This window comes from Triturus cristatus, chromosome 4_1 (assembly GCF_964204655.1).
Source record: "Triturus cristatus chromosome 4_1, aTriCri1.1, whole genome shotgun sequence".
In the NCBI taxonomy this organism is placed as follows: domain Eukaryota; kingdom Metazoa; phylum Chordata; class Amphibia; order Caudata; family Salamandridae; genus Triturus; species Triturus cristatus.
In genome coordinates, this window is record NC_140585.1 from 1,253,793,207 (window position 1) to 1,253,819,745 (window position 26,539).

The 26,539-nt window shown below is 42.2% G+C and overlaps 1 protein-coding gene across 4 annotated transcripts in view; it reads right to left on the reverse strand.

The window, feature by feature from the left end:
* Positions 1-26,539, reverse strand: part of CALCOCO1 (calcium binding and coiled-coil domain 1) — a 259,932-nt gene that overhangs the window by 212,406 nt on the left and 20,987 nt on the right. For 3 of the 4 annotated variants that reach the window (XM_085654713.1, XM_085654709.1, XM_085654714.1), the window contains exon 1: positions 6,445-6,508. The exons of the other annotated variant lie outside the window; for it this stretch is intronic. The gene's annotated coding sequence lies outside the window, so the exon portion shown is untranslated. Of the gene's footprint in view, positions 1-6,444; positions 6,509-26,539 lie in introns of those variants that run through there. 4 annotated transcript variants of the gene reach the window in all.

Below are 26,539 nucleotides of genomic sequence, written 5' to 3' on the forward strand. Positions count from 1 at the left end.
AGTAAAGATAGAGGTGTCGTGGTCTAGAGGTGGCACCAGCTGTGTGTCCCAATACTGCGCTCACTCACACGGTTGCGTGACATGCTTCATCATATGGCTGCTTACAATACACAGCACGTGCCACCACTAGACCACGACACCTCTATACTGCCTACTCCTTTTGGTGTGTATAAGTATTGACAGGGGGTTCGGAGTAGGTGAGTCCCGTACCCTTCCCCTTCTCGTTTGTGTGTAACATTATATTAGTAACCATAGGTTCAGGAGACAACACCATCATGCCATACTTACGAATGACACCGGCCGGCTACAAATAGCTCAGAACTGCAAATTGAAATGCAAATAGTGATACAAACTATTATACAAAGTCATTTTTGCAAAGTTCGGAAGAAATTGATACAAAGTAAATTTGAAACAAAGTAAACCTGCCTCAGAAGAAACGCATCACAAAAAAAACAGCCAGCAGTGAGATGTAACATTTACTAAACAATAACTCCGTTTGGGGACAAAGGTAAGCTTTGAGAAGAGCAACTTTGCCTACATAAACACTTACACAAAGTAACTTGACCTGCAATAATATGCAAATATGGGTACAAAGTAATTCTGCCTGCAAGAAAATGTAAACATTGATACCAAGTAATTAAGCTGTACAATGCCACATAAACAAAATACCTCCAGGCGGAAATAAAAATGCTTATGCGAAGAAACTCGCTTCACGCTGGAACATGAAATCATTCCCTGGGATGAGGCACGCGCTGGTAGACAGAAGTTGCACGCCTGATAGATGTTGCTTTTGTCAGCGCATGTGCGTAAACGTATAGGTGCACCTCTTCCGTCCATCCCCAGCCTGCTCAAGCAACCATAACATTGGCTTCTACTCAAGTGTCTCTCTCAAATAACTAACACTCAGCAGTGCAGAGAGCCCATGCGCCCATTTCTGAAACAAAACAATGGAAATGTGAAACACGGCACAGCCGCAGAGCTCTCGGCTTTCCTAAACACGCACGAGCTCTTCAAGAAGCAGCATGCGTGCGCACACAATGCACAATAGAACGGCGTCAGGCCCAGGGGTGATCTGAAGGAAAGCGTGCGCGCGCCATAAAACTCAACAAATTCAGTCTACGCAAACTGATGGGGATTTCAGAAAGCACGTCAGAATGGAAGATTCCATCTCACAAGATTTCCTAAAACAAACATATGAATCCCACAAGCGATTAAGCAATGAAAAAAATTACAAGTGCAGAACGAGACAGGTTTTTTTAGTAGTGAGCACGTTCAAGTGGAAGCATTCACCCACGACTGAGTTCGTAAAATAAAAATACAAAAAAGGCTCAAACAAAAACACTGTTCGCATTGGGGAGTCTAACAGACAGGTAGACATGAAGGAGAACTTTGATGTACGTTTTGTAGGAAGAAAGCTCAAGAACACTTCGCTTGCATGGTAGATAGTGCTGTAAATGGCCAGGTACTGTCCAGTACCGGGTGCCTGCCCTTCTTTAATTTAGGGCAGAGTCCCTGCACTTCTCAGGGCTGCTCTAATACTTTCAATGGGAGAGTACTAGCACTGTCAGGGGGCAAACTGTTACTGTGGACAGTGAGTACCAGCACTTATATTTTACCTTTAAAGCACTGATGCTACAGCAAGAAGGAAAAGGCCCAGGCTTTCTACAGAAAAAGCTAGGATCAGCTTGATAGATGAGTCGTGGTCGACTGTTCGGTGTATTTAGGACCCAGCTTAGCCACTTAGAATTTAAAAAAAAAAAAAAAAAACGATGTGGGAAATGTTCGAATTAATCTCAACAACTGGCAAGGGCCTAATTTGTAACAGAAAAAGTGGCAGTCCTTTTTTTTTTTTTTAGAAACCCTCAGCTGGCACAATCAAATGATGTGGTGCAGAATACCAAGGAAGTGTAGTCTTGATCCCACCTCATGCTTCTTTTATTCAGACACTCTCTGCCCCTTTATCTCACTCTTTCAGGTTCTTTTTTTCCTTGCTTTTTTCTTTGTCACTGTTTTTCTGCCCCCTTACCCTTTTGTGTTTTTCTCTCTCTCGGGCGCTGGGTCAAAGTCTAGTGAGTAAAAATAAATGCTGGTCCCTAAAAATTTGTACAGAAAGGACCCAACTGCAACCACTGGCTGAAATTGAAGACTGGCTACTGGTAATTAGTCTGCATTCCAATCCATCATTTGTTTCTCTCACTCAAGACATGGAGAAACCATACACAAATCATGTATCATCGATTTTGGGGACAACAGAACACCTGGCCCTGTGCACTCCACCTGCTAAACCAGTTTCCTGGTAATTAATTCTAAGGTGTGGGGAGTAATGTTATGTTATGTAATACACAACTAGTAATTCAATCCTTATAGCCTACGATTACATTTATTCATCAATTGTAAAGTAATTAAAGTCTTTAGAGCAATGTACAATAAAAAGCCATAATGATCGACTGACATAAAATCATTGACGTATCTGCATTAGAATTAAAGATCATTATGTTTTTAATACTGTCCTGAGGAAGGTGGTGCATAAAAGCAAGATACACCGAAACGCGTCGACACATTTCTGGCTTTTGTATTGTATGCTTTTAACAGATATTGTTACATTGTTTTACTTTGATTGTGATTACACAACCAGGAAATTTTTAAAAGAATTGTAATTTAGGCAACCTATGTATTAGAAAAGATCCATTATGCATGGTGAATCCATGGTTTTTAACATTTTACATATTGTTTTAATAAATTGGAGTCAAATGATGAATAACATTGTCTAGGCCAATTATTGGTGCATCTTTTGTTTTTATAAATTGTCATTATATTGTGCTCTTTGTGGTTCCACTCTCTGAACATTGTTGGGTGTGCATTAAGAAAGAGTCCTGTTTGTTCCCATGAATATTAACATATTGAGTGGGTCTGAATTTGAGTAAGGATATGTGAGTGATCATAAGAAAGGAACCAATACTCAGAGGGAATACTTTTTATTTATTGGTGTTAAATGCCCAGTTCCCTTTGTTGAAAGGGCTACTTTCTACATTTTTATTCTCATAAAATCATTGACAACATTTCCAACTCCATAAGAAACTTTAGACAATATTAAAGGTGAAGTTCATTTGTTCACTCAGTAACACCCCCGCCCCCCACACGCAAATCAAAACTCTTGTTAAAAGCATGACTGTCAACCCTTCAAATACTGTTTTTTTTTTTTATCTCCTTCATACCGGTTATCAGATTTGTTAATGAGTCGCATAGATTCTTGTAAAGGTATCTGTACGACAGTAGCAGAGGGCGGATATGAAAGTTGGGGCTCTGTTTGTTTTTTTTGGGGGTTGATCAGGTCTGATATTTAATTACAAAAGTGCAGACTATTTCCTAAGATTAGGCAGTCTAATTCAGGCAATCTGTGTCATGGCTGGTGCAGATGAATGAAGGCGCCTGTGATGACCACAATAAAGATTGCTCAAAGCTGGCTACAACCCTGCCTTAATATGCTTGCCACGACTCTGGGCTCAATGACACACAGTAACATCATCCGTAAAGGTAGCCCTATGGGCTTTAAATTCAAACCCTGCAGTGCCAGGGGCTATACTTCAACCAACTTCAAACCCCACCCCTTCCCATCTTGTCCCAAAGTTGAGTGGTGTCACTGAGCCTCACAGACCCAACCTTACCCAGGGATGAGATGGGAAGAGGTAAAACATAAATGTGTGACGTTGCCTTCAAAAGAGAGCTGCCACCTCTCTAGGCCATCTATGAATCAGCTTAACCTGAATTGGTTTGTATCCCCCTTCACCCCAAAGCTAGACCAGTGCACTCAATACCGTCAATACTGTTTTAATGCTGGGAAAATAGTAACTGGCCTACAGAGGGAGTTCAGCAATCACAGTAGGACCTAGGTCACTTGCAGTTTAGTAATATTGTTATTATGGGATTATTTAACTCAGCTTTGAGCCAAGTACAGATTCCCATCCCAAGCCCAACATACGGAGAACCTCCTGTTCCCTTCCACTGAAAGAGATTCATCCCCGTCCTATGTACAGAGAGCTTCGTCCGTGTCGTGCTTACAAAGTGAACTTGACTCACAAACAGAAACCCAAACCTTGTCATTTCCCAAGTGCAAAACGAAACTCAGCCCTCTTGCACATAAAAAAACCCAGCCACATCTAACTTATACAGGGCTCCAGTCCAGAGTGGGCCACAGCTCTCATTAACACAGCAGGCTTCGTATCACTAGCTCAAGAGGTGAGAGGCCCCCCACATCCCAATGATGCATCCTGAGAGCAGTGAGCCCAGTTTGCTTGATGGCACTGTACACATTTAGTTTTTTAATTTAAGGGGTTAAGGACCTTTGAGTCTCTCGAGGCATTTACTGGGGTCCACTCTTTCCAAATCAAAGTAGGGCATTAAGCCCCACCACTTAAAAAACTTACCATCCGCTCCTACTGTACAGGCTTCCCAAAAGAACTGATTAATAATCTTCAAACACTCAAGAACAGTTCTGCTTAGATATGCATACATTTAAAAAGGTTCGACAGAACCAAAGAAGTCCTGAAAGCACACCATTGTTCCCCAATGGATGTCATGATCACTTCAAGACACACTGCATTACCCTTCAAATGATGGAGTTCCTAAGGCATGCATGAAAAACGCATTCAGAATTTCATCATACATTCATTCACTAAGGGGAATCATCCTTTAGGACGAAACCAGAATCACGCTGTGCCTTCATAGTGCCGGCAGCAGAACAAATGCGTCTTTAGCAAACAATCGTTCTACACGCAAGTCGTTACACCAACTTGCTTTAGGGGTGCACAGTGGTGGAGTGGTGCTAGAAATTAAAGTCCAACACATTCCCTACTGTTGCGCAGACTAAACCTGGAATAGTAAATTAAACTATTCCAATACCCAACGTCCCTCCAAGGAAAGTTTTTTAAACTACTTGCGTGCAGAACAAATGTGTGCTAAAGACGCATTTGTTAAAAATTACGGAGTTCCTAAGGCATGCGTGAAAAACGTATGCAGAATTCTGTCATACATTCATTTTACACTCAAATCAACTCAGAACCAAACTACTTTTGATTAAAGAAACAGTCACCTGAGTCAACCATAGGATATTGTACTCAAAGAATGCGGATGGATTTATCACCTCATTTCACCGGACTCTAATGAGCCAATGGCAACTGCGTATTGTTCCCTTACTCTTTCTCTGTATAAAAGCACTTTGAAGTTATGACATGCTGTCGGCTTTATTACATATTTAAATAAATACCACAGATACCAAAGCAACAGTTAGCAATGCAGTGATGTAGCCCCAACTCAAAAACGATCACCACCAAGAAGGTTGGAATATATGCCAAAAGGCGTCCCGTCGTGTAGAAAACCCTTCGTCAGTCATGTTTTTTTACAGAACTTTTTGTGCTCATTCTCACAATTTTATAACAATTATCCAAGAGTGTAACTCGCTGTTGGCCAAGACAAGGCAGGTTTGTGCTCGGAACCCATGTCACATTTCTAAACAAAGTTGATTTAATTTACAACAGTGATATATACTTCAAGTAGCTGAGTGGTGACTTTGACTCTAGTTGCGCCTCTGATAGCAGCCATTCTCTAGTGCACCCTGTGGAGGTATACGGTCATCGGGAAGATACAGAGGAGTTCAAGGTGAATTTGCTATGCACGGAGAAGTAAGAGAAAAATGAGACACCGCTCCATAACTGTCTACAGAGCGATAGGTAGATCATATGGAGACTCGTATGTTTAAAACAGGAAAAAAAAGAGGCAAGGCGAGGGTGTCAACTTTCAGGGGAGAGACATAAACAAGGAAGAAAACCGATCGTTAATAAAGAAGAAAAGGAGGTACTGGAGCAATTAATGGTCACTGGAAGCAAATCATTATTATTAGTTGTAATATTATTGCCAGCAGGCAAGATAATTCAGTGAAATTAAACGCCCACTAATGACATTTAGAGTGAATGGAAATTAGTGTTATCTCCGGGTCACAAGCTTAAATAGGGTTCGGGCAATTGAGCCTTCCATCCTTCGGAGGTCGGTAAGTGGACTACTGTTACTTTGGATAACTGTAACACCTGTTGTTTATAAGTCTCGGGTCGGCAGACGAGTGTCAGGGGCGATATATAAAATAAACAATTATTACATTAACATTGCTGTTTACAGATCTGCCCTATGGAAATGCACAGGCATGCATTCGTTTTCCATTAATGAACTTAAACTCGCGTCGCTCCGAAGAACTGAAATGAGAGTCACTTTCTTGTGCAGCTGCTGGGCCTCCCGTGCATACGAATGATACGCAGCGTAGCCGTGACAAGTAACCATTTGTTTTTCCTAGTCTGCACACACGCCACTCGCACCCAACTCAATGTGACAACACCACATGCGCCGAGAAAGGCAGCCCCAATACAACCCAAGGACCCCACATACGGCATCTCTTACCCTGCATCAGCTGTGGCTCTGACCTCTTATCCACAACAATAACAGAGCACTTGCAAGAGGCCTGAGCGGGGCGTGCAGGGGATTGTAGTTCCGGCACCGCGTCTCGAACAACTAGAAGTCCAAAGAAGACTACATTAACCGTGGGGTACAGCAGAAAGAGGGCGGGATCTAGAGTTGATGAGAGCAAAGAGCGCTGGGGGCTTTAGTTTCACCTACCCTTTCTCGGTACGGAGAAGACCAATGGAGAGACTACATTTCCCTCTAGCACAGCAAAAATGAATGGCGGAAGTTTGGCTTAGAGTGGGAACAGGACGCGTTTGGATATGTGGTTGGATGGCATGAAGTCGAGTAGAGCAAAGCAGCGGGGGGAATTATACCGTACAAGTATTTGGTGTTGAGATCAAGAGGCGCACAAATTAAACAAGAACCTCTTCTCAACAACTATTAAACAGTGGGGAGTATCTCCACAATCAATGTACAACAACAACCATGTACCACAGAGTTGAATTTGTAATTCACAGTTTTATTAATCAAAAAATATATATATTATTTTTGTATTTATCATTTTATTTTTAAAGACATACAATTACACATACAATTAGTCATGTGTCAATTTGGTCACATCACCATCAAAGTTAAACGTGAGACAGAAACAGAACATGTATTTTAGCAACAAAAAACATAATTCATGTCTTATATCAAAACAAACAACCAAACAATACAATGACCCTATATAACAAAAATATACATATAGAGACAGTAATACATTTCATAGATATGTACAATAAAATAGAAATGTAGTCAAAAGAAAACAGACAAAAAACAAAGGACAAAAGCGCCGACGCGCGTTTCGGAGTAGGATCAACAGACCCCAAATTCCTTCGTCAGGGCGCAAAAATCCTTTAGTGGTTGGTATGGGTTTCAATATAATTCCCAAATAATTCCATAGTCTCTTCTCACTGGAGAAATATTTAACAAGATTTAGAGAATTTGTAACGGTACTTGTTTACACACTTCAGAAACAAGTAAAATGTAGACACCGTTTGATGTAAAACCCAGGGCAGTAATATACTTTGAGGGTATTCCAAATGCCTTCAAAATTACTCGGTATTGGGAAAGAAGGGCTGGAGAAAGCAGATTCGTAAAATGGTCACATCCCAGGAAAGGGCGTGGATGCTGCGTAAAGATTGGATATACCTCAAGAAAACTCGGTATTGGGAGTACAGGACCGGAAAAAGCAGATTCGTAATGTGGTCACATCATAGGCAGGGAAGGGGATGCTGCGAAAAGATTGGGTGTACCCTGCAGGAGGATAGAAGAAACCGATAGCGAGTGCCAACAGGGGCGGTGTCCGTATCCAAAGGCTCTCCGACCAAGATCAAGAGGCGCTCCAGACCTGTAGGGAGGAATAGCGTATTGGGGTTTGGGCAGTAAATCACGAACAAAAGGTTCAGGCATGGAACGCAATGAAACGAGTTCTACCTCGGAACAATTTTAGAAAAGATTGCTGCAATATATACGTTTTCAAACCCCACTATACATTTCATTTGATATTTGTTCATCATGGTATTTTTTGAGGAAACTGATCTCTCTCTCTCTATATATATATTCACAGAAAAAACCATAGGTTTCAGGGGTGTTATAGTTAGCTGGCCATTTCACTTGTACAAAACCATAGTAATTCCTCCGTTATAGTTAGTTCTGCTAACTATAACTCGCGCGCCCGCAATGCACTACTGATGATGTCACATAGTGCATCATTCATGACATGGTCAGTGACATCACTGATGACATCTCAAATGACATCACTGATGACATCATCCAGTTAATGTAGTTTAGTTTGAAATTTAAATATGTATTATATATATACCAATCTGTATTGAAGATTGAGTGGATATATAACTGTCTGGATGGAGGATTTAGTAGCTGTCTGACTGTGTTTAAGTGAGTAATTAAAAGTGTCTCACTTAATACATGGTTTAGTAACTAAACTATGTGAATGTGTGCAGCACTGTCTCTGTTGTTGTATAACATGCTGCATCAGTTGGTCACTAACTAAATGAGTGTGTAAATTAGTTATTGATTAGTTGGGTGAGTATTTGTATGGGACACTGAGTTTGTGTGTGGTTGGATGGGGTGTGTGTAGGTTTAAGAATGCATGTGGAATCAGTTGTTTGGGTTGACTGAGTGAATTTATTTGTGTGTTGGTGAGCGAATATATGTTTTAGTTGTACATCTTCAACAAAGTAAAAAAATAAAAGGCATTGTATGTGAGAGTTGGTGTATATAAATAAGTATGTGTAAGAGTTAGCGATTGTGAGAGTAACTATATGAATGAGTGTATAATTGTAATGGTGATTTTTTAACATATTAACTGAGTTACTATGTGTTTGAATAAATGAGGTGGTGTTGGATAATTGTGTAAGTGAGTAAATGTAAGTGTGATTAATTTTTTTCATGAGTGAGTAGGATGACTGCATAACCGACTAAGATTACTGCTGATGTGTCAATGTCTATATATGTGTATAAGTGCATTTGATAGTGTTCTATTAATTAGTGACTGCATGTATAAATGATTCTGTTGTTGAATGGGTAGTTGTGTGTGTAGACTTAGGAATCAGTGAGTGGGTATGTAGTAACTGGTATTGGTGTGTCAATGGTTTCAAATATGGAACTCTGTATTTTACAGTGAGTGATGAAAGGTTATACTAGTGTATGATGAGGTGTATCAGATTGTCACGTGGATGATGTCATCAGTGATGTCATTTGAGATGTCATCAGTGATGTCACTGACCATGTCATGAATGATGCAATATGTGACATCATCAGTAGTGCATTGCGGGCGCGCGAGTTATAGTTAGCAGAACTAACTATAACGGAGGAATTTCTATGGTTTTGTACGAGTGAAATTGCCAGCTAACTATAACACCCCTGAAACCTATGTTTTTTTCTGTGAATTTCTAAGGTTTTTTAAATGCTAATTTCTAACTATAACGTCTCTGAAACCTATGTTTTTTTTCAGTGAATTTCAAAGGTTTTTTAAATGCTAATTTAAAGTGTGATAGTAGTTATACGTATTTTTTTGTACTGATTTTCTACAGTTTTTTAACTATTTATAAATATTTTATTTATTAAATAACATTATATATTTTTCAGAAAATTTCTAAAAAATGTTTAAAAAAAATTGAAACTGAAATATTGATTAATTTTCTTGTTTTTATTTTTAATATATTTATATTATTTTCTTTTTTTTAAAAATTCCACTTTTTTTCGGAGTCGCGCACTCAAAGCATACACATCACAGTGGGTGCGCGCATTCTAGACACCATTTTAGAAAAGTCGTGAAGGATCCACGTACGGTATGCGACGGCTGCGTGTTTTTCAGTTACATCATATACATTTAATATTAAGTGATGTGCGCGATTGGTATGCGACCAGGCCGCGACTCCTGCTCCCGCGCATTCGCGACACATGCGCATTACGGTACGAGATGCTTGCATGGTTGCAGGTCCCACGTGACGTCATATACGTGCTGGGGCGCGCTGGTTGCGCGACTCCCGCAAAAAAAAATTATGTTCCAAAATGATATGTATGTGTGTTTAATATACATATTAGGGCAAGAGATTATCTAAGATATTCATAAAAATAATATATTTGTACGTATAATAAACTTATATTATTTTTAAATATATTTTCGTGAAGTATGGTGCGTGCATCTTGAATGCGGAGAACCAGGTCAGCAGAGCAGCTGTAGAGCCAGAGAAACCAGGTCAGCAGAGCCGTTGTAGAGCCAGAGAACCAGGTCAGCAGAGCTGCTCTAGAGCCTAAGAAGCAGGTCAGCAGAGCTGCTCTAGAACCAGAGACCCAGGTCAGCAGAGCTGCTCTAGAGCCAGAGACCCAGGTCAGCAGAGCTGCTCTAGAGGCCGAGAACCAGGTCAGCAGAGCTGCTGTAGAGCCAGAGAAACCAGGTCAGCAGAGCTGCTTTAGAGGGAGCGAACCAGGTCAGCAGAACTGCTTTAGAGCCAGAGAACCAGGTCAGCAGAGCTGCTCTAGAGCCAGAGAACCAGGTCAGCAGAGCTGCTTTAGAACCATAGAACCAGGTCAGCAGAGCTGCTCTAGATGCAGAGAACCAGGTCAGCAGAACTGCTTTAGAGCCAGAGAACCAGGTCAGCAGAGCTCTTTAGATGGAGAGAACCAGGTCAGCAGAGCTGCTTTAGAGCCAGAGAACCAGGTCAACAGAGCTGCTTTAGAGCCATAGAACAAGGTCAGCATAGCTGCTTTAGAGCCAGAGAACCAGGTCAGCAGAGCTGCTCTAGAGGCAGAGAACCAGGTCAGCAGAGCTGCTTTAGAGGGAGAGAACCAGGTCAGCAGAGCTGCTTTAGAGCCAGAGAACCAGGTCAGCAGAGCTGCTCTAGAGCCAGAGAAACCAGGTCAGCAGAGCTGCTTTAGTGGGAGAGAACCAGGTCAGCAGAGCTGTTTTAGAGCCAGAGAACCAGGCCAGCAGAGCTGCTTTAGAGCTATAGAACCAGGCCAGCAGAGCTGCTCTAGAGCCAGGAACCAGGTCAGCAGAGCTGCTTTAGAGCCAGAGAACCAGGTCAAAAGAGCTGCTCTAGAGCTTAAGAACCGGGTCAGCAGAGCTGCTCTAGAGCCAGAGAACCAGGTCAGCAGAGCTGCTGTAGAGCTAGAGAAACCAGGTCAGTAGAGCTGCTTTACAGCGATAGAACCAGGTCAGCAGAACTGCTTTAGAGCCAGAGAACCAGGTCAGCAGAGCTGCTCTAGAGCCTAAGAACTAGGTCAGCAGAGCTGCTCTAGAGCCAGAGAACCAGGTCGTCAGAGCTGCTGTAGAGCCAGAGAAACCAGGTCAGCAGAGCTGCTTTAGAGGGAGAGAACCAGGTCAGCAGAGCTGCTTTAGAGCCAGAGAACCAGGTTAGCAGAGCTGCTCTAGAGCCAGAGAACCAAGTCAGCAGAGCTGCTTTAGAGCCAGAGAACCAGGTCAGCAGAGCTGCTCTAGAGCCTAAGAACCAGGTCAGCGAAGCTGCTCTAGAGCCAGAGAACCAGGTCAGCAGAGCTGCTGTAGAGCCAGAGAAACCAGGTCAGTAGAGCTGCTTTAGAGTGAGAGAACCAGGTCAGCTGAGCTGCTCTAGAGGGAGAGAACCAGGTCAGCAGACCTGCTCTAGAGCCAGAGAACCATGTCAGCAGAATTGCTTTAGAACCATAGAATCGGGTCAGCAGAGCTGCTTTAGAGCCAGAGAACCAGGTCAGCAGAGCTGTTGTAGAGCCAGAAAACCAGGTCAGTAGACCTGCTGTAGAGCCAGAGAAACCAGGCCAGCAGAGCTGCTTTAGAGGGAGAGAACCAGGTCAGCAGAGCTGCTCTAGCTGACACTGATTGACTGACACTCACTGACACTGATTGACTGACACTGACTGACACTGATTGACTGACCCTGACTGACTGACTGACACTGACTGACTACTCTACTACTCTCTCTCTACTACTCACTCTCTACTACTCTCTACTACTCACTCTCTACTACTCTCTACTACTATTCTCTACTACTCACTCTACTACTCTCTACTACTCACTGCCACTCACTCTCTACTACACTACTTCTCACCCTCTACTACTCTCTACTACTCTCAACTACTCAGTCGCTACTACTCTCTACTACTCACTCTACTACTTTCTACTACTACTCTCTACTATTCACTCTCTACTACTCACTCTACTACTCTCTACTACTCTCTCTACTACTCACTCTCTACTCTCTACTACTCACTCTCTACTACTCACTCTCTACTATTCACTACCACTCACTCTACTACTCTCTACCACTCACACTCTACTACTCATTCTCTACTACTCTCTCTCTACTACCCTCTCTCTACTACTCACTCTATTACTCTCTACTACTCACTCTCTACTACTCACTCTCTACTACTTGCTCTCTACTACTCTCTAGTACTCTCTACTACTCACTCTCTACTACTGTCTACTACTCACTCTCTACTACTCTCTACTATTCACTCTCTACTACCCCACTACTCTACTACTCTCTCTACTACTCTCTACTATTCACTCTCTACTACTCGCTCTCTACTACTTTCTACTACTCTCTACTATTACTCTCTACTATTCACTCTCTACTACTCACTCTCTACTATTCGCTCTCTACTATTCTCTACTACTCACTCTCCACTAACTCTACTACTCGCGCTCTACTACTCTCTACTACTCACTCTCTACTACTCACTCTACTACTCTCTACCACTCACTCTCTACTACTCTCTCTACTACTCACTCTCTACTACTCACTCTCTACTATTCACTACCACTCACTCTACTACTCTCTACCACTCACACTCTACTACTCATTCTCTACTACTCTCTCTCTACTACCCTCTCTCTACTACTCACTCTATTACTCTCTACTACTCACTCTCTACTACTCACTCTCTACTACTTGCTCTCTACTATTCGCTCTCTACTACTCTCTAGTACTCTCTACTACTCACTCTCTACTACTGTCTACTACTCACTCTACTACTCACTCTCTACTACTCTCTACTATTCACTCTCTACTACCCCACTACTCTACTACTCTCTCTACTACTCTCTCTCTACTACTCTCTACTACTCACTCTCTACTACTTTCTACTACTCTCTACTATTACTCTCTACTATTCACTCTCTACTACTCACTCTCTACTACTCACTCTCTACTATTCGCTCTCTACTACGCACTCGCTACTACTCTCTACTACTCACTCTCTGCTACTTTCTACTACTCTCTACTATTACTCTACTATTCACTCTCTACTACTCACTCTCTACTACTCACTCTCTACTATTCGCTCTCTACTATTCTCTACTACTCACTCTCCACTAACTCTCTACTACTCGCGCTCTACTACTCTCTACTACTCACTCTCTACTACTCGCGCTCTACTACTCTCTACTACTCACTCTCTACTACTCACTCTCTACTACTCATTTCTACTCTCTCTACTACTCACTTTCTACTATTCTCTACTACTCTCTACAACTCTACTACTCACTCTCCACTCTCTACTACTCACTCTACTACTCTCTCTCTACTACTCACTCTCTACTACTCTCTACTCCTCACTCTCTACTATTCTCTACTACTCACTCTACTACTCTCTGCCACTCCCACTCTACTACTCATTCGATACTACCCTCTCTCTACTACTCACTCTACTACTCTCTCTCTACTACTCTCTCTCTACTACCTACTCTCTACTACTCTCTACTACTCACTCTCTACTACTTGCTCTCTACTACTCACTCTCTACTACTCACTCTCTACTACTCCACTACTCACTCTCTACTACTCCACTACTCTCTACTACTCTACTACTCTCTACTACTCTCTCTCTACTACTCTCTACTACTCACTCTCTACTACTCTCTCTACTACTCGCTCTCTACTACTCACTCTCTACTACGCACTCGCTACTATTCTCTACTACTCACTCTCAGCTACTTTCTACTACTCACTCTACTACTCTCTACTACTCTCTCTCTACTACTCACTCTCCACTACTCACTCTCCACTACTCACTCTCTACTATTCTACTACTCTCTACTACTCACTCTACTACTCTCTACCACTCACACTCTGCTACTCATTCTCTACTACCCTCTCTCTACTACTCACTCTACTACTCTCTCTCTACTACTCTCTACTACTCACTCTCTACTACTTGCTCTCTACTACTCGCTCTCTACTACTCTCTAGTACTCACTCTACTACTCACTCTCTACTACTGTCTACTACTCACTCTACTACTCACTCTCTACTACTCTCTACTACTCACTCTCTACTACTCCACTACTCTACTACTCTCTACTACTCACTCTCTACTACTCGCTCTCTACTACTCTCTCTACTGTGCACTCGCTACTACACTCTACTACTCACTCTCTGCTACTTTTTACTACTCTCTACTATTACTCTCTACTATTCACTCTCTACTACTCTACTACTCACTCTCTACTACTCACTCTCTACTATTCGCTCTCTACTACTCTCTACTACTCACTCTCCACTAACTCTCTACTACTCGCGCTCTACTACTCTCTACTACTCACGCTCTACTACTCTCTACTACTACTCTCTACTACTCACTCTCTACTACTCTACTACTCTCTTCTACTCTCTCCACTACTCACTTTCTACTATTCTCTACTACTCACTCTACTACTCTCTACAACTCTCTACTACTCACTCTCCACTCTCTACTACTCACTCTACTGCTCTCTACAACACTCTCTCTACTACTCACTCTCCACTACTCACTCTCTACTATTCTACCACTCTCTACTACTCACTCTCTACTACTCTCTACTACTCACTCTCTACTATTCTCTACTATTCTCTACTACTCACTCTACTACTCTCTACCACTCACACTCTACTACTCATTCTCTACTACCCTCTCTCTACTACTCACTCTACTACTCTCTCTCTACTACTCTCTCTCTACTACCCACTCTCTACTACTCTCTACTACTCACTCTCTACTACTTGCCCTCTACTACTCACTCTCTACTACTCTCTACTACTCACTCTCTACTACTCCACTACTCTCTACTACTCTCTCTACTACTCCACTACTCTCTACTACTCTCTCTCTACTACTACTCACTCTCTACTACTCACTCTCTACTACTCACTCTCTACTCCGCACTCGCTACTCCGCACTCGCTACTACTCTCTACTACTCACTCTCTGCTACTTTCTACTACTCACTCTACTACTCTCTACTACTCACTCTCCACTACTCACTCTCTACTATTCTACTACTCTCTACTACTCACTCTCTACTACTCACTCTCTGCTATTCTCTACAACTCACTCTACTACTCTCTACCACTCACACTCTGCTACTCATTCTCTACTACTTTCTCTCTACTACTCACTCTCTACTACTCCACTACTCTGTCTCTACTACTCACTCTCTACTACTCACTCTCTACTACACACTCGCTACTACTCTCTACTACTCACTCCCTGCTACTTTCTACTACTCTCTATTATTTTTCTCTACTATTCACTCTCTACTACTCTACTACTCACTCTCTACTACTCACTCTCTACTACTCTCTACTACTCACTCTCCACTAACTCTCTACTACTCGCGCTCTACTACTCTCTACTACTCACTCTCTACTACTCGCGCTCTACTACTCTCTACTACTCACTCTCTACTACTCTCTACTACTCACTCTCTACTACTCTACTACTCTCTTCTACTCTCTCCACTACTCACTTTCTACTATTCTCTACTACTCACTCTACTACTCTCTACAACTCTCTACTACTCACTCTCCACTCTCTACTACTCACTCTACTACTCTCTACAACACTCTCTCTACTACTCACTCTACTATTCTACTCACTCTCTACTATTCTCTACTACTCACTCTACTACTCTCTACCACTCACACTCTACTACTCATTCTCCACTACCCTCTCTCTACTACCCTCTCTCTACTACTCACTCTACTACTCTCTCTCTACTACTCTCTCTCTACTACCTCTCTCTACTACCTCTCTCTACTACTCTCTACTACTCACTCTCTACTACTCTCTACTACTCACTCTCTACTACTCCACTACTCTCTACTACTCTCTCTACTACTCACTCTCTACTACTCCACTACTCTCTACTACTCTCTCTACTACTACTCACTCTCTACTACTCACTCTCTACTACTCGCTCTCTACTACTCACTCTCTACTACGCACTCGCTACTACTCTCTACTACTCACTCTCTGCTACTTTCTACTACTCACTCTACTACTCTCTACTACTCACTCTCCACTACTCACTCTCTACTACTCTCTACTACTCACTCTCTACTACTCACTCTCTACTATTCTCTACAACTCACTACCACTCACACTCTGCTACTCATTCTCTACTACCCTCTCTCTACTTCTCACTCTACTACTCTCTCTCTACTACTCTCTACTACTCACTCTCTACTACTCTCTACTACTCACTCTCTACTACTCACTCTCTACTACTCTCTCTCTACTATTCGCTCTCTACTACTCACTCTCCACTAACTCTCTACTACTCGTGCTCTACTGCTCTCTACTACTCACTCTCTACTACTTTCTTCTACTATTCTCTACTACTCACTCTACTACTCTCTACAACTCTCTACTACTCACTCTCCACTCTCTACTACTCACTCTACTACTCTCTACAACACTCTCGCTACTACTCACTCTCTACTATTCTACTCACTCTCTACTATTCTCTACTACTCACTCTACTACTCTCTACCACTCACACTCTACTACTCATTCTCCACTACCCTCTCTCTACTACCCTCTCTCTACTACTCACTCTACTACTCTCTCTCTACTAATCTCTCTCTACTACTCTCTCTCTACTACTCTCTACTACTCACTCTCTATTACTCACTCTCTACTACTCTCTACTACTCACTGTCTACTACTCCACTACTCTCTACTACGCTCTCTACTACTCACTCTCTAGTACTCCACTACTCTCTACTACTCTCTCTACTACTACTCACTCTCTACTACTCACTCTCTACTACTCGCTCTCTACTACTCACTCTCTACTACGCACTCGCTACTACTCTCTACTACTCACTCTCTGCTACTTTCTACTACTCACTCTACTACTCTCTACTACTCACTCTCCACTACTCACTCTCCACTACTCACTCTCTACTACTCTCTACTACTCACTCTCTACTACTCACTCTCTACTATTCTCTACAACTCACTACCACTCACACTCTGCTACTCATTCTCTACTACCCTCTCTTTACTTCTCACTCTACTACTCTCTCTCTACTACTCTCTACCACTCACTCTCTACTACTCTCTACTAGTCACTCTCTACTACTCACTCTCTACTACTCTCTCTCTACTACTCACTCTCTACTATTCGCTCTCTACTACTCACTCTCCACTAACTCTCTACTACTCGTGCTCTACTACTCTCTACTATTCACTCTCTACTACCCCACTACTCTACTACTCTCTCTACTACTCTCTACTATTCACTCTCTACTACTCGCTCTCTACTACTTTCTACTACTCTCTACTATTACTCTCTACTATTCACTCTCTACTATTCGCTCTCTACTATTCTCTACTACTCACTCTCCACTAACTCTACTACTCGCGCTCTACTACTCTCTACTACTCACTCTCTACTACTCACTCTACTACTCTCTACCACTCACTCTCTACTACTCTCTCTACTACTCACTCTCTACTACTCACTCTCTACTATTCACTACCACTCACTCTACTACTCTCTACCACTCACACTCTACTACTCATTCTCTACTACTCTCTCTCTACTACCCTCTCTCTACTACTCACTCTATTACTCTCTACTACTCACTCTCTACTACTCACTCTCTACTACTTGCTCTCTACTACTCGCTCTCTACTACTCGCTCTCTACTACTGTCTACTACTCACTCTACTACTCACTCTCTACTACTCTCTACTATTCACTCTCTACTACCCCACTACTCTACTACTCTCTCTACTACTCTCTCTCTACTACTCTCTACTATTCACTCTCTACTACTCGCTCTCTACTACTTTCTACTACTCTCTACTATTACTCTCTACTATTCACTCTCTACTACTCACTCTCTACTACTCACTCTCTACTACTCACTCTCTACTATTCGCTCTCTACTATTCGCTCTCTACTACGCACTCGCTACTACTCTCTACTACTCACTCTCTGCTACTTTCTACTACTCTCTACTATTACTCTCTACTATTCACTCTCTACTACTCACTCTCTACTACTCACTCTCTACTATTCGCTCTCTACTATTCTCTACTACTCACTCTCCACTAACTCTCTACTACTCGCGCTCTACTACTCTCTACTACTCACTCTCTACTACTCATTTCTACTCTACTACTCACTTTCTACTATTCTCTACTACTCTCTACAACTCTACTACTCACTCTCCACTCTCTACTACTCACTCTACTACTCTCTCTCTACTACTTACTCTCTACTACTCTCTACTCCTCACTCTCTACTATTCTCTACTACTCACTCTACTACTCTCTGCCACTCCCACTCTACTACTCATTCGATACTACCCTCTCTCTACTACTCACTCTACTACTCTCTCTCTACTACCTACTCTCTACTACTCTCTACTACTCACTCTCTACTACTTGCTCTCTACTACTCACTCTCTACTACTCCACTACTCACTCTCTACTACTCCACTACTCTCTACTACTCTACTACTCTCTACTACTCTCTCTCTACTACTCTCTACTACTCACTCTCTACTACTCTCTCTACTACTCGCTCTCTACTACTCACTCTCTACTACGCACTCGCTACTACTCTCTACTACTCACTCTCAGCTACTTTCTACTACTCACTCTACTACTCTCTACTACTCTCTCTCTACTACTCACTCTCCACTACTCACTCTCTACTATTCTACTACTCTCTACCACTCACACTCTGCTACTCATTCTCTACTACCCTCTCTCTACTACTCACTCTACTACTCTCTACTACTCACTCTCTACTACTTGCTCTCTACTACTCGCTCTCTACTACTCTCTAGTACTCACTCTCTACTACTGTCTACTACTCCCTCTACTACTCACTCTCTACTACTCTCTACTACTCACTCTCTACTACTCCACTACTCTACTACTCTCTACTACTCACTCTCTACTACTCGCTCTCTACTACTCTCTCTACTACGCACTCGCTACTACACTCTACTACTCACTCTCTGCTACTTTTTACTACTCTCTACTATTACTCTCTACTATTCACTCTCTACTACTCTACTACTCACTCTCTACTACTCACTCTCTACTATTCGCTCTCTACTACTCTCTACTACTCACTCTCCACTAACTCTCTACTACTCGCGCTCTACTACTCTCTACTACTCACGCTCTACTACTCTCTACTACTACTCTCTACTACTCACTCTCTACTACTCTACTACTCTCTTCTACTCTCTCCACTACTCACTTTCTACTATTCTCTACTACTCACTCTACTACTCTCTACAACTCTCTACTACTCTACTACTCACTCTCCACTCTCTACTACTCACTCTACTACTCTCTACAACTCTCTCTACTACTCACTCTCCACTACTCACTCTCTACTATTCTACCACTCTCTACTACTCACTCTCTACTACTCTCTACTACTCACTCTCTACTATTCTCTACTATTCTCTACTACTCACTCTACTACTCTCTACCACTCACACTCTACTACTCATTCTCTACTACCCTCTCTCTACTACTCACTCTACTACTCTCTCTCTACTACTCTCTCTCTACTACCCACTCTCTACTACTCTCTACTACTCACTCTCTACTACTTGCCCTCTACTACTCACTCTCTACTACTCTCTACTACTCACTCTCTACTACTCCACTACTCTCTACTACTCTCTCTACTACTCCACTACTCTCTACTACTCTCTCTCTACTACTACTCACTCTCTACTACTCACTCTCTACTACTCACTCTCTACTCCGCACTCGCTACTCCGCACTCGCTACTACTCACTCTCTGCTACTTTCTACTACTCACTCTACTACTCTACTACTCACTCTCCACTACTCACTCTCTACTATTCTACTACTCTCTACTACTCACTCTCTACTACTCTCTACTACTCACTCTCTGCTATTCTCTACAACTCACTCTACTACTCTCTACCACTCACACTCTGCTACTCATTCTCTACTACCCTCTCTCTACTACTCACTCTCTACTACTTTCTCTCTACTACTCACTCTCTACTACTCTCTACTACTCCACTACTCTCTCTCGACTACTCACTCTCTACTACTCACTCTCTACTATGCACTCGCTACTACTCTCTACTACTCACTCCCTGCTACTTTCTACTACTCTCTACTATTTTTCTCTACTATTCACTCTCTACTACTCTACTACTCACTCTCTACTACTCACTCTCTACTACTCTCTACTACTCACTCTCCACTAACTCTCTACTACTCGCGCTCTACTACTCTCTACTACTCACTCTCTACTACTCGCGCTCTACTACTCTCTACTACTCACTCTCTACTACTCACTCTCTACTACTCTACTACTCTCTTCTACTCTCTCCACTACTCACTTTCTACTATTCTCTACTACTCACTCTACTACTCTCTACAACTCTCTACTACTCACTCTCCACTCTCTACTACTCACTCTACTACTCTCTACAACACTCTCTCTACTACTCACTCTCTACTATTCTACTCACTCTCTACTATTCTCTACTACTCACTCTACTACTCTCTACCACTCACACTCTACTACTCATTCTCCACTACCCTCTCTCTACTACCCTCTCTCTACTACTCACTCTACTACTCTCTCTCTACTACCTCTCTCTACTACCTCTCTCTACTACTCTCTACTACTCACTCTCTACTACTCACTCTCTACTACTCTCTACTACTCACTCTCTACTACTCCACTACTCTCTACTACTCTCTCTACTACTCACTCTCTACTACTCCACTACTCTCTACTACTCTCTCTACTACTACTCACTCTCTACTACTCACTCTCTACTACTCGCTCTCTACTACTCACTCTCTACTACGCACTCGCTACTACTCTCTACTACTCACTCTCTGCTACTTTCTACTACTCACTCTACTACTCTCTACTACTCACTCTCCACTACTCACTCTCTACTACTCTCTACTACTCACTCTCTACTATTCTCTACAACTCACTACCACTCACACTCTGCTACTCATTCTCTACTACTCTCTCTCTACTTCTCACTCTACTACTCTCTCTCTACTACTCTCTACTACTCACTCTCTACTACTCACTCTCTACTACTCACTCTCTACTACTCTCTCTCTACTACTCACTCTCTACTATTCGCTCTCTACTACTCACTCTCCACTAACTCTCTACTACTCGTGCTCTACTGCTCTCTACTACTCACTCTCTACTACTTTCTTCTACTATTCTCTACTACTCACTCTACTACTCTCTACAACTCTCTACTACTCACTCTCCACTCTCTACTACTCACTCTACTACTCTCTACAACACTCTCTCTACTACTCACTCTCTACTATTCTACTCACTCTCTACTATTCTCTACTACTCACTCTACTACTCTCTACCACTCACACTCTACTACTCATTCTCCACTACCCTCTCTCTACTACCCTCTCTCTACTACTCACTCTACTACTCTCTCTCTACTACTCTCTACTACTCACTCTCTACTACTCTCTACTACTCACTCTCTACTACTCCACTACTCTCTACTACTCTCTCTACTACTCACTCTCTACTACTCCACTACTCTCTACTACTCTCTCTACTACTACTCACTCTCTACTACTCACTCTCTACTACTCGCTCTCTACTACGCACTCGCTACTACTCTCTACTACTCACTCTCTGCTACTTTCTACTACTCACTCTACTACTCACTCTACACTACTCACTCTCTACTACTCTCTACTACTCACTCTCTACTACTCACTCTCTACTACTCACTCTCTACTATTTTCTACAACTCACTACCACTCACACTCTGCTACTCATTCTCTACTACCCTCTCTTTACTTCTCACTCTACTACTCTCTCTCTACCACTCTCTACTACTCACTCTCTACTACTCTCTACTACTCACTCTCTACTACTCACTCTCTACTACTCTCTCTCTACTACTCACTCTCTACTATTCGCTCTCTACTACTCACTCTCCACTAACTCTCTACTACTCGTGCTCTACTACTCTCTACTACTCACTCTCTACTACTTTCTTCTACTATTCTCTACTACTCACTCTACTACTCTCTACAACTCTCTACTACTCACTCTCCACTCTCTACTACTCACTCTACTACTCTCTACAACACTCTCTCTACTACTCACTCTCTACTATTCTACTCACTCTCTACTATTCTCTACTACTCACTCTACTACTCTCTACCACTCACACTCTACTACTCATTCTCCACTACCCTCTCTCTACTACCCTCTCTCTACTACTCACTCTACTACTCTCTCTCTACTACTCTCTCTCTACTACTCTCTACTACTCACTCTACTACTCACTCTCTACTACTCTCTACTACTCACTGTCTACTACTCCACTACTCTCTACTACTCTCTCTACTACTCACTCTCTAGTACTCCACTACTCTCTACTACTCTCTCTACTACTACTCACTCTCTACTACTCACTCTCTACTACTCGCTCTCTACTACTCACTCTCTACTACTCACTCTCTACTACGCACTCGCTACTACTCTCTACTACTCACTCTCTGCTACTTTCTACTACTCACTCTACTACTCTCTACTACTCACTCTCCACTACTCACTCTCCACTACTCACTCTCTACTACTCTCTACTACTCACTCTCTACTACTCACTCTCTACTATTCTCTACAACTCACTACCACTCACACTCTGCTACTCATTCTCTACTACCCTCTCTTTACTTCTCACTCTACTACTCTCTCTCTACTACTCTCTACTACTCACTCTCTACTACTCTCTACTAGTCACTCTCTACTACTCTCTCTCTACTACTCACTCTCTACTATTCGCTCTCTACTACTCACTCTCCACTAACTCTCTACTACTCGTGCTCTACTACTCTCTACTATTCACTCTCTACTACCCCACTACTCTACTACTCTCTCTACTACTCTCTACTATTCACTCTCTACTACTCGCTCTCTACTACTTTCTACTACTCTCTACTATTACTCTCTACTATTCACTCTCTACTATTCGCTCTCTACTATTCTCTACTACTCACTCTCCACTAACTCTACTACTCGCGCTCTACTACTCTCTACTACTCACTCTCTACTACTCACTCTACTACTCTCTACCACTCACTCTCTACTACTCTCTCTACTACTCACTCTCTACTACTCACTCTCTACTATTCACTACCACTCACTCTACTACTCTCTACCACTCACACTCTACTACTCATTCTCTACTACTCTCTCTCTACTACCCTCTCTCTACTACTCACTCTATTACTCTCTACTACTCACTCTCTACTACTCACTCTCTACTACTTGCTCTCTACTACTCGCTCTCTACTACTCGCTCTCTACTACTGTCTACTACTCACTCTACTACTCACTCTCTACTACTCTCTACTATTCACTCTCTACTACCCCACTACTCTACTACTCTCTCTACTACTCTCTCTCTACTACTCTCTACTATTCACTCTCTACTACTCGCTCTCTACTACTTTCTACTACTCTCTACTATTACTCTCTACTATTCACTCTCTACTACTCACTCTCTACTACTCACTCTCTACTACTCACTCTCTACTATTCGCTCTCTACTACGCACTCGCTACTACTCTCTACTACTCACTCTCTGCTACTTTCTACTACTCTCTACTATTACTCTCTACTATTCACTCTCTACTACTCACTCTCTACTACTCACTCTCTACTATTCGCTCTCTACTATTCTCTACTACTCACTCTCCACTAACTCTCTACTACTCGCGCTCTACTACTCTCTACTACTCACTCTCTACTACTCACTCTCTACTACTCATTTCTACTCTCTCTACTACTCACTTTCTACTATTCTCTACTACTCTCTACAACTCTACTACTCACTCTCCACTCTCTACTACTCACTCTACTACTCTCTCTCTACTACTTACTCTCTACTACTCTCTACTCCTCACTCTCTACTATTCTCTACTACTCACTCTACTACTCTCTGCCACTCCCACTCTACTACTCATTCGATACTACCCTCTCTCTACTACTCACTCTACTACTCTCTCTCTACTACTCTCTCTCTACTACCTACTCTCTACTACTCTCTACTACTCACTCTCTACTACTTGCTCTCTACTACTCCACTACTCACTCTCTACTACTCCACTACTCTACTACTCTCTACTACTCTCTCTCTACTACTCTCTACTACTCACTCTCTACTACTCTCTCTACTACTCGCTCTCTACTACTCACTCTCTACTACGCACTCGCTACTACTCTCTACTACTCACTCTCAGCTACTTTCTACTACTCACTCTACTACTCTCTACTACTCTCTCTCTACTACTCACTCTCCACTACTCACTCTCTACTATTCTACTACTCTCTACCACTCACACTCTGCTACTCATTCTCTACTACCCTCTCTCTACTACTCACTCTACTACTCTCTCTCTACTACTCTCTACTACTCACTCTCTACCACTTGCTCTCTACTACTCGCTCTCTACTACTCTCTAGTACTCACTCTCTACTACTGTCTACTACTCCCTCTACTACTCACTCTCTACTACTCTCTACTACTCACTCTCTACTACTCCACTACTCTACTACTCTCTACTACTCACTCTCTACTACTCGCTCTCTACTACTCTCTCTACTACGCACTCGCTACTACACTCTACTACTCACTCTCTGCTACTTTTTACTACTCTCTACTATTACTCTCTACTATTCACTCTCTACTACTCTACTACTCACTCTCTACTACTCACTCTCTACTATTCGCTCTCTACTACTCTCTACTACTCACTCTCCACTAACTCTCTACTACTCGCGCTCTACTACTCTCTACTACTCACGCTCTACTACTCTCTACTACTACTCTCTACTACTCACTCTCTACTACTCTACTACTCTCTTCTACTCTCTCCACTACTCACTTTCTACTATTCTCTACTACTCACTCTACTACTCTCTACAACTCTCTACTACTCTACTACTCACTCTCCACTCTCTACTACTCACTCTACTACTCTCTACAACTCTCTCTACTACTCACTCTCTACTACTCACTCTCTACTACTCTCTACTACTCACTCTCTACTATTCTCTACTATTCTCTACTACTCACTCTACTACTCTCTACCACTCACACTCTACTACTCATTCTCTACTACCCTCTCTCTACTACTCACTCTACTACTCTCTCTCTACTACTCTCTCTCTACTACCCACTCTCTACTACTCTCTACTACTCACTCTCTACTACTTGCCCTCTACTACTCACTCTCTACTACTCTCTACTACTCACTCTCTACTACTCCACTACTCTCTACTACTCTCTCTACTACTCCACTACTCTCTACTACTCTCTCTCTACTACTACTCACACTCTACTACTCACTCTCTACTACTCACTCTCTACTACTCACTCTCTACTCCGCACTCGCTACTAGAGTATTCAAAGTGCATGTTTCAGTCTGCATGTCAGAATTTTTTAATGAAATAGAAGAGGATTTGAGAAGTCACTCAAAATGTGCCCTAAATTTTCTTTCTGCAGCACTAATCATACTTTCTATGGCAAAATGAAACCCCTCATTTTGTTCCTTTTTAAATTAAATGTTTTAAGAGTTACCACTTTATTCCAATCAAGATGGCTTCAGGTGTGCCATACGTTTATCATAAGTAGGACTGTTAGCTCTCTAGTTGTTCTTTGGAACACTCTGGGAAGCTGCAGTAGAACACAAAGGAATCAACTGACAGTCTCTGCCCTTGTTGGATGTACATGTTTGACTGAGAATGTCAGACTTCATTCTCACATGACTGAGAAAGATAATGTGAATTTACAGAAAATATGCTCTCAGTTTAGCTTAGAGATCACCTTCCAAACCTCTGTGGGAAAAGCATGGGAAAATAGTTTTCTCTCAAACATGATTCATGATATCTCAGCAGAAGGCTTTTTCACATGGTAAAATTACCTTAGAACATACCACAATTCCTAAAATGAGTATGGTACCATCAACAAATGATTTATAATGTAACTAAAATCTTGAAACCTTCTATTAACTGCAATGTTTTTTAATGAGGTGCTATCATGTATATTGGTCCCAAGATGGCTGCCAACACTTCTTGGATGAAGTGCTGACAGCCAATCCGATCTCACGATGAGATGTGTGGTTAGGCTCCGCCCAGATATATATGTGATTTTACTTTTGATTTTCTCAGGAACTACTGAACGGATTTACACCATTTAAGCAAAAGGCACGACTCTGAACCAAGG